Source organism: Aptenodytes forsteri, unplaced genomic scaffold (assembly GCF_000699145.1).
Source record: "Aptenodytes forsteri isolate BGI_AS27 unplaced genomic scaffold, ASM69914v1 Scaffold94, whole genome shotgun sequence".
In the NCBI taxonomy this organism is placed as follows: Eukaryota; Metazoa; Chordata; class Aves; order Sphenisciformes; family Spheniscidae; genus Aptenodytes; species Aptenodytes forsteri.
In genome coordinates this window covers 762,318-772,045 of record NW_008795017.1, presented here as the reverse complement: position 1 = coordinate 772,045, position 9,728 = coordinate 762,318, and positions in this window count along the sequence as shown.

Genomic DNA, 9,728 nt, shown 5'->3' with positions numbered 1-9,728 from the left:
CCTCCTGAAGTCCAGGGGCTTGCTCTTGCTGTGTGCCCTCCTCGGTGCCCTAAGGAACGGGAACATTTTGTGGTCTCTATCACTTGGAGAAGGAAGTTATCAACTGAGTGTCCCAGGATCTCTGCTAGGATATGTACTGTTCAACATATTCATAAATGATCTGAAAAGATGTTGAATAATGAAGTGATAAAATTTCCTTATGAAACAAAATTATTCAGGGTACTCAAAGCTAAACCCGACTGTGAAGAGTTCATGATGCTGAGTGACTGAACAATCCAAAAGCATCTGAAATTAATTGTCAATAAAGACAAAGTAAGACATACAGCCCCTCTCCCCTGACAGTTAGTTATATATACAGAATATTGGAATCTAATGTAGTCATTGCTATGCGGGAAAGAGATCTTAATAACAGTGTATGTAGATGGTTCCCTGAAAACTTCTGCTTAGTAGCTTGTGCAACTGAAAAAATGTTAGGATTATTAAGAAAAGACTAAGAACAAGACAGAAACTGGATAAACATCCATTTCACAGTGATGGGGGTTATAGTAATCTGTTTTGAGTCCAATGTATAGTTACAGTGATCCTATCTGTAAGATGACAAAGTGGGTTGAACTTACTTTGGCATCTATACAAAGGAAAACTAGAACCAATCAGCTTTGAAAAGAAATGCTTGAAAATGGGGTCTATCCTGTTGTCTATCTGTCTATAGATTGGGGTCTATCTATTTGATTGGGATCTATCAAATCAGAAAAGATATGGAAAAGGTTTCTAGGGAATGACTGTCCACTGTTATTTTTTTCTTTTCTTAAGAGAAGAACTATGGGTGACCAGGACCTTTAAAACAAGCAAAAGGAGTACTTTTCCTTACAGTGCATAATTACTTTGCGGAATTCATTGCCACAGGATGTTGTGGAAGCTAAAATTATCACTGGATTCACAAAGGACTCAACAGATTCATAGCGGAGGGGCTATTAATCACAGTGGTCTGCATGCTGCTTCCAACTCAAACTTAAAATGCTGGTTGCCAGAAACTGAGAAATATTTGAGAAGCAGGATCAGTCTATACTTGCCCCTTATAATCTCTCTCTACACACCCTCTCTCTGTGCATCTTTTGTTCATCTTGCCAAAAAGAAGATATTTTCTATACCTTTTTCTTTGGACCAGTGTGAATATTTCACAGTGGTCTGCATGCTGCTTCCAACTCAAACTTAAAATGCTGGTTGCCAGAAACTGAGAAATATTTGAGAAGCAGGATCAGTCTATACTTGCCCCTTATAATCTCTCTCTACACACCCTCTCTCTGTGCATCTTTTGTTCATCTTGCCAAAAAGAAGATATTTTCTATACCTTTTTCTTTGGACCAGTGTGAATATTTCCAGGTTTTTATACTCTGGTAGGTTAAACAGTGTGAAGAAAGAAGAGGTACAAAGCCAAACGTTAGCTGATTCTACAAGAAGTGAGAAGGACTGGTCACAAAGTATGTTTAGTCAAAATAATAGGAGAAAGCTGAAGACTGAGTAGAGGAATGAGATTCTAGGGTGCCTTTCAGAGTGGAATAGTGGGAGACAATTTCTAAACTTGGTTCGAAATGAAGAAGTAAAGTATTTATGAATAGTCTGTAAGCAACACGTTTGCCTGTGATGGTGGAGATTCACAGCAAGGTTTCTCCTAGTCCTGTGTCCTAAACAGAAACCTGAACCTTCTGAGGCAGCCCATCACTAATTGAAATATAAAGCTCTATGCACGAAGTTGAGTTCAGTTGCTCTAAGTTCCACCTTTGAAGTTGCATTAGCATTTAATGGTTAAAAGAAAGCTAATAAAACTGGAGGGAAGTTGAGATGGCTAAGTCATAACTATTTTTATGATGCATTATTACCACAAAACAGAGGAAGGGTATTTATGGTGCATAAAGGTTTCTCTCATCCTTTACATGTGTTCTGGGGCTATCAAAACCAGTTCACACCATGGGGAAAAATTTTGTCCTTGGCCATGTCTTAGAAAAAACAGGGTGACACTAGTACCACTGAGAGCAAATTGTCCCATCTTGCTTTTCATCGTCACATTTATTCTTAAATTTTTTATGGGTAAATATATGTAGTAAGCTTCTAACTCATAGGACTAAAGACTAAAGCTTTTAAGCCTGAAGTATGTGTGAAGTCAGTATGACTCCATTTTCTTAATTCATAGCTTATAAGAATACCAAGTTAAGTTATCCTAAGTGATCAGAAAAATAAAAAGTCGGGAAACAGCCTGGTAACCCTTTTCAAGTCTCTGCTGTGATGGTTAGGGAGTTCATAGCAAAATGTCAGTGCTGCAGGAGAAGCAGATTGCTGTGGCCTGGTGCATATTCAGCTGAGTTTACAACGTGTCAGGATGTTCAACTGTGTGTGAAAAGAGCAGGAGTGATCCAATATGATCATATGATATTTTGTCCTGGTGTGTTTTTTGTATACACATATACACACACCCTGGAGGAGGCAAAGGAACTGTGAAGTAGATACAACATCTGAGCCATTGCATTTCAGCCAGAGGACCACATGCTCTGTGAATCACTCTGCACAGCACCGATGGGCTAGATACTGTGCCCGGGATAGGTGAGTGATGTCAAAGCTGTTACTCTCTCCATTTTTAAAGAAAGCACATCACTGTTGTGTGTGTGTATGCCACAGACATAACATCTTGCCTTAGATCCCTTTAAAAAAGTTACTGATTAGGGGGTTTTTTTGACATTTTAAACTGCTGCCAGTTAAATGCAGTGAATTATTTTGGTCATGGTCTGATTTTTTAAAGAAGTCTTTGGTAACAAATTCTGTTTAAAAAAATAAACCAAAATTTGCATCCTATGTATTCATCTGGAATATCTGGCGTTATCATAAAGCTATGGGTCTCTGTGTAGAGTAACAGCAATTGCAAGGAAATAATGCATTGGTATAAAACACAAGTATAAGCCTACCTTATTTATCTAAAATGACTTCAGAAGCCCTCAGAATATTGAATACAAGAGTTTCACAATGGTTTCTCAAACTCAATTATTAATTAATACAGAGACTGTCTTGGGAAACTCCCATTTTTACATTCCTGTGGTAACTTTAGCAGTGACTTAAATGGAACTGTAAGAACAAGAAAAAAACCCCAACACTTTTTATTTAGCTGCCAAAAAAACAGATCTCATAATAGTTAGTAATGCTGTTTCCTAATTTCATCTCTTCCCCCATCTGTTTTCTTCCTTTCTTCCTCTTCTCATGTTTCTCTGCCTCTCAGTTTCCTTCCTCTGTTTCCCTCAAAACATCCTATTTCCTGCTCCTCTTTTGCATGTACATGTTTCCCTGTTACATGGCTCCCAATGCTGAGACCCCCCATCCTCTAGAAACGTCCTGCCTGTCTGCCTCATCATTGGCACCCAGTGGACATTTCCCTTCAACAGCTGTGCAGGAGGTTTCAGTGTAGCTGCTGTGCCCATTTCATCAGGGTGACTTCAGTTTCTGCCCCTTTCTCTTTTGTAGAGTTGTACCTCCTCACCATCAAACTCCTCCTGGGAAACACGGCTTACTTCTTCCTCTCTAAGAATTTAAATGCACTGTGCTACTTGCCTCAGTTTACATTATGATATACAATATTTATGTTGTTATTAGTCCATCTTAAAGTGTCCCGCTTCTGTGTAGCTGTTGCAAGTAATGAAAACCAGGAGTTATTTCATGATGGAGAGGCACAGCATTATTAAAAACTCATTCATAGCCATATCACTGATCCATGCAAGATAGTATTTTTCTGTGATTCCTTCTTCATTGTTGCCATAGGCAAAATCATCCAATTATTTCTTCCCAAAACCCATATTCTCCAGTTTATTCAAAGTATACTGCCCAGGTTGACATGATACTATCAAACACAGGAAACCATTATTCCTCCAGCTCACTGTTGTCTGCCTAAATAGGTTAACTTCTTGTATCTTACTTTCTTGTGGATGGAGCCTTCTTTTCTGACAACCCTGGAAATGAGAAGTCTTTTTCTCTTCTTTTGACCCTCTGAAGTGAAGGTCAATCTTAGATAAGATAGTAATTTTTATATTTTTTAAATATTTCCATCAAGTCTTCATTGTGAGTAACAACTCGATCTTGAGGAAAATGGAAATTGTTAAAGACTGAAAATCTATTTTTCTTATTAAAACAATCAAGTTTTTTTGAAATTCTTTAAAATTATAGCATAAAACCACAGCATGGAAGTTTTTTTCACAAGAATGTAAAAATTATTACTCTTTCATTGAAATTAATTATGCTAATATTCTACACATAACTCTGCGTGTTTTTCATTGTTTTCATTTTTTAACCACAGCCATTTCTTTACACACTGTTCATCTGTTTCAGCTTGTTTTCAGAGAACCTTAAATGCAGCTACCCAAATCATCCCTCTCTCAGGTAAGTTTCTTAACACCAAAAGACTGATAGAAAAAATGAGAAACAAGAAACTAATACAGCAACAAAGTAATAGAGACCTCTCAAGCAGCCTGCAGTCTAACCCTGCATCACTTTATCCTTTTACTCTGGTCCCCAAATACATCTGGTCACAACTGCCTCCAGCAGCTCAGGTTTCCATGAACTTTTCACAGGGAATGTGGCTGACTTCAGAGGGCCAGCCCTGCACGTATTCTCCAATGTTTCTGTAGTGCGTGAACTCGTTTCTGCCACTGTTATTACCTTCCAGTCCTTCGCTGAAAGTATTAGATGTCACCTAAAATGAGGGCTAGCAATATCAGAGGATTTGTCAGCTAATTTCAGATTTTGAACCGTACTGACTTACAGGTAGATTCATACAGTCTAGTTAGAGTCTAGCTACAGTCTAACAGGGAAAAATATGCCACTGCAAAACTCAGTCCAAACACCTGATGGCTTGAGATGCCTATTTCTTGCTATTGACTAAGAAAGGAGAGTACACCTACTCAAGTTGGGTAGGAGAAGTCCAGGTCTTGGATCACAAGTGATATTTTGGGAACCCATGCCATGCACGTTGTACACAGTAAATATACTTTGGAGCCTTGTGGAGAAGACATCTCTTCTTTGCTTCTTTTCACTATGATTTATTTCTAATGGTTTCATTGTTCTTTCTGGTGGTCAGTGCTGACAGATCAAATGTGATTCCTGTTGGTTATTCTCTCCTTTCTCTAGTGGATGACTAAGCACCGTACGCCAACACCAATTACAGGCTCCTTTAGTCTTCCATCACTGATTAAATGGGAAGTTTGAACTAAAATCTACTAGGCTGGCACACCGACTGGATCCTGCCTAAAATTACTGCTCTGCTAATTGACAGAAGAATTTTTTTCATTATTACATTTGACTCTCCTAAGTAAAATCAGGCTGATATTGTCCTTGTTTCACAGACATTGAATTATTTTGGCTTAAATGGAATTAATACCTACTACACAGTTATTTGGTCGGGCAGAACTATGAGTGAAAACCGTCCCTCCCTGATTTTTAGTTTTATCATAATTACATTAAAAGTAACTTTGTGTGTGTGTGTGTTGGGGGGAAGGGGGAGGATTTCACAGGTCTGTGAGGGTCCTTTGGTGGCTCTGAGGTTCTTATTTCCACATTTGATTTGACCTACAACTGGAAGAGCTAGACGTACCTGTACTAAAAATTCTACATTCTTAAGTTTTTAGAATTCTTAGAATCAGAAAAGCACCAAAGTCATGGCCATGCATTTAGAACCAGAGAAGACTATCACAGTCATCTTCTCTGAGCTTCTGCATAAGACAAACCAAAGATCTCCATTCAATCATTTCTGCATCAAGCCCATGTCTTCTGTCTGAGGAGCAGCATAGCTTCCACTGAAGTATTAAAATATTTCTCAGCCATTGTGAGACACAATAAAATTGTAAGTATTGACAATGCTGAATCCAGTATTCATCAATTATTCCATAGCGTTTGCGGGAGTGATGGGCATAGAAAATCAGATGCAGTATCTCTGGAGCTCCAGAACGTTAACCTCATAATAAACCATCTGCTCTTTGTATGACAAACTGTGATGCAGCACATTGTCGGTATTTACGAATGATAAATAATAATAATAGTAATAGATCTGTTTCTATAGTGCTTCCAGTGGATAGCAGCTGATCGTGCTTACTGAATCCAGGGAAGGAATGCCAAAAGGAAAACAAATTAATCTAACCAGCTGTGGGGCTATTTTTGAAAAGCTGAGGAATTCAGCTGGTTGCTTTCTATTGCCTTTAAAGGTGGTATAGCAGTATCTCAAAGTTATCCATACAGCCTTCATATGAAAAGGGATTTTGATTTGCTTTTTAAATGTTTGAGGGAACTGCAGGACCCCAGTGGCTCACAGAATACTTGTGCATGTGAACGATGCACATAAACACTGCTCCACGTCTACTGTCTGAAATCCAAGGCCCCTCTGTCCGTCAGTTCTTGCGCTGAAGGAAATACAGCATCAGAGTGCCTGCCCAAATGTCACAGCTCCAAGGCCCACTGATGCCTGCACACATACCCCGCGATGAATGTGGCATCATAGCTCCAAGGCTGTTTTATGCCTCAGCTCTTATATGGATGTGAACGCAGCATCACAAGTCCAAGGCCTCTTTCTGCCAAAACTCTTACATTGCAGTTCAAAAGCAGTTACAAGGCCCTTGTTTCTGCCAGGGCGATTTAAATGAGGGTGATTGAAATTTAGGATGGGTGCAATTTTGAGTGTCTTGCTGAAACATGCTGTAAAACCAGCCTGCAGAAAAAGGAGAAATGCCATAAAAACTGTTTTGCTGTGTAAGTGGGACTTGGCAGGTCTTCTTTAGCTCCCCCAGCAGCATTTTTTTCCCCTTTTTTCCTCTGGCAATGAGCCTTAAAAAGACCTCGAAGACGTTTATATGCTGACCAAAGAAACTTTTTCTATAAACAAGCAAAGAAGGGTTTATATTAAATGTATGTTGTTTATCATTGCCATTGTTGCAGTATATTAAGATAACAGGCGAGACAGAACATTGACAGCTCCTAAAGCCACTGAAGAAACCTAAGCCTGCACGTAGCTTGCTGCCTGGGGCTCCTTAAAGCTGCTGCCTTGGTTTTCCTCCTGCCTATGCTTGTTGATTTCTATCAAAATGAGTTAGAAAGCAACTCATCATGCCTATATAATTCCATGCACACTTCCTCTCACCTCTAAACGGGAAGGTCAGTTTCTGGACAAACTTTGTTTCTACAGCTTTGAAAGAGTCTGTTGTGTTTCATTTTGTTTTGAGTGGTGTAATTATCAGTAATTATTGGGAAATGAGCAGGAGTCAGAGGCAATTCCAAAGCCACCCAGAATAAACTGTGCATTGTTGCAGGGTTGTAGCATGGCTGTTTTACAGAATTAACATTCTGAAATAGTTGGAAGTGACAGTTTCCTTTTCAGGGAGGGAAGAGGGCAAAGAGCTACGCTGCTGCTTTAAGGTTAATCTTTACATTCAGGAAGAAGTTTGAGCTGGAGAACACAGGGGCATGGAACAGATCCCTGTGTAGCCCATTTTTCCTTTTAAGTGAATCTTCTTGGGTAGGTACTGTGTCCAGAAAAAGACTTCAAATGTCAGAACAGGTGAAAAACTTCTTATAAGGCATGTATAAGGCAATCAATGAGCTTTCCATTAAAGAACACAGAGTTACAAGAAAAAGTCCAAATAATTATATTATTCAGTTTTAAATGACAGACTTTGAAAAATGAGGTTCTTAGAATAACTGAGTTAGTCCCATTTTTAAATACTCCTAATGTCCTTTTTTTCCCCGAGTAAATTAATAAATAAATGTCATGTTGCATGAGTTCAATCAACTGTGAGATAATGAGGACTGTAAAGCAAAGAACTTGATGGGTCACTGATTGCTAATGGACTACAGATTTTTGTAGGTCATGGGTTCATTGCCAGGCTGTGTTTAAAGGTTTCTCTTTTTTTTTTTTTTTTTACCCCTCAAACACTGCTTAATTGCAAAACAAAAGTGGCTTCATGGTCTGAATGCAGACACTAGTGTCCACATCCAGACTGTGATGGATAATAGTTGTGGGGCCTCAAAGCAGATTCACATTTCTCAGAAGCTTTGGCAAAACTGAATTCTTCTGCCACGAGGACCCATCCCAGGTCAGCAATATCCTCCTGATGACAGTGGCTGAACAGCTCTGTAGATGCTGTATGCACAAAGTGACTCCTGGAAGGGGATGTCTGTGGAAGGTTGCATGGGTCTCTTCCTTTAATACTATTTTACCACTGTTTTCCCAAGACTGACTCTGGGTACTGAGACCTGACTGAACAATTTAATTCCATGATGGCAGATGCAAATGAGGCAGGACAGATATTTAACTGGATCCAGCATCAGAGTGTGACCGTGGAGAAGATAGCTACATTACTATTACTGGAGTGACAGAATGAATTTCTGATTTCCAAATGCAAGGCTTGTACCTTCCATCTACCCATACAAAAGCACACAGATGACAGAGAACAGAAAGACGCAAATGTGCAAATTACAGTGGTATATACCCAGATGTGCATAAGACTCCATGAATGCCACAGGCTACAGGAAGCAGCTACAGAGCAGCACAGCATTGGCTTGTGGACCAGATGCCCAGGCTAGGATGAAGAGAGAGCAGAAGGGCAGAGGTGAGGAGCAAATTAAAAGGAAGAAGCTGTTCTGCATTAATCTACAGAAATATCAACTGTACAGACTGCTCACAACTGCCTAAAGCAGATTCTTACGTACAGCAGTGCTCCTGGGGTTTGGTGCACAAGTAAAGATACAGAAAGGTTTAAGATCCCACTGAGTCTGGAGCTGATTTTGCTGTTCTCACACTGTTAGGTATGCATAAAACCAGCTGCCTGGCCTACGCTAATCCCAATTGTAGTCAAGTCTGTTTCCTGATATAAACGTGTATATCTGAATTAAAGTCTGTTTCCCTTAAGAAGCTCATGCATTTAAATTCAAAGCCTATTTGGTCAGACTCACGGCTGCTGCAGTGTTTTGTGGATAAAAAGAAGATCTATAATTGAAAAAGAGTCCATTAGAAGTGCAGAGAGGAAACAAAGGGCGTGAATTTGGTGATTATGAAGGTGAATGATTAATAGCATGTATTAGTGCCAGACATAACACAGACGGATGCTGCCCCAACCGTGCAGGTCTGCTAGTATTTAAAAATTATATCTTCCACCCTTTCTACTCCAATCTTGAGCCATTCTAGCTCTGGAAACTAAAAATTATATCTTCCACCCTTTCTACTCCAATCTTGAGCCATTCTAGCTCTGGAAACAGTCACCAGCGCTGAATTGTTAGTGGTTTGTAATGAGAATGAGAAGAGAGAAGAATACCTTAATGAATATGTTCTTGGGAAATCTTGAGCCATTCTAGCTCTGGAAACAGTCACCAGTGCTGAATTGTTAGTGGTTTTGTAATGAGAATGAGAAGAGAGAAGAATACCTTAATGAATATTTGTTCTTGGGATTACAGAAGCAAAAGCCTGTAGAAATAGGACTCCACTTCCATTTGCAGCATTTATTTTTCTCCTTTGAATGGATGCTAGACAGAAGTGCGTGACAGTACATCCTACTGACCCTGTAAATAGCCAGCAAGTAAAAGAACGTGTATAAATACCAGTTTTGCTTGTCATGTGTGCCAGCTTCCTTTTACCAACACAATTTTGTAATTGAAACTTTAGAATGTATTTATGACTTGAAGTACAGAAAGGCTTCCTTGAGGTTTTTTCTACT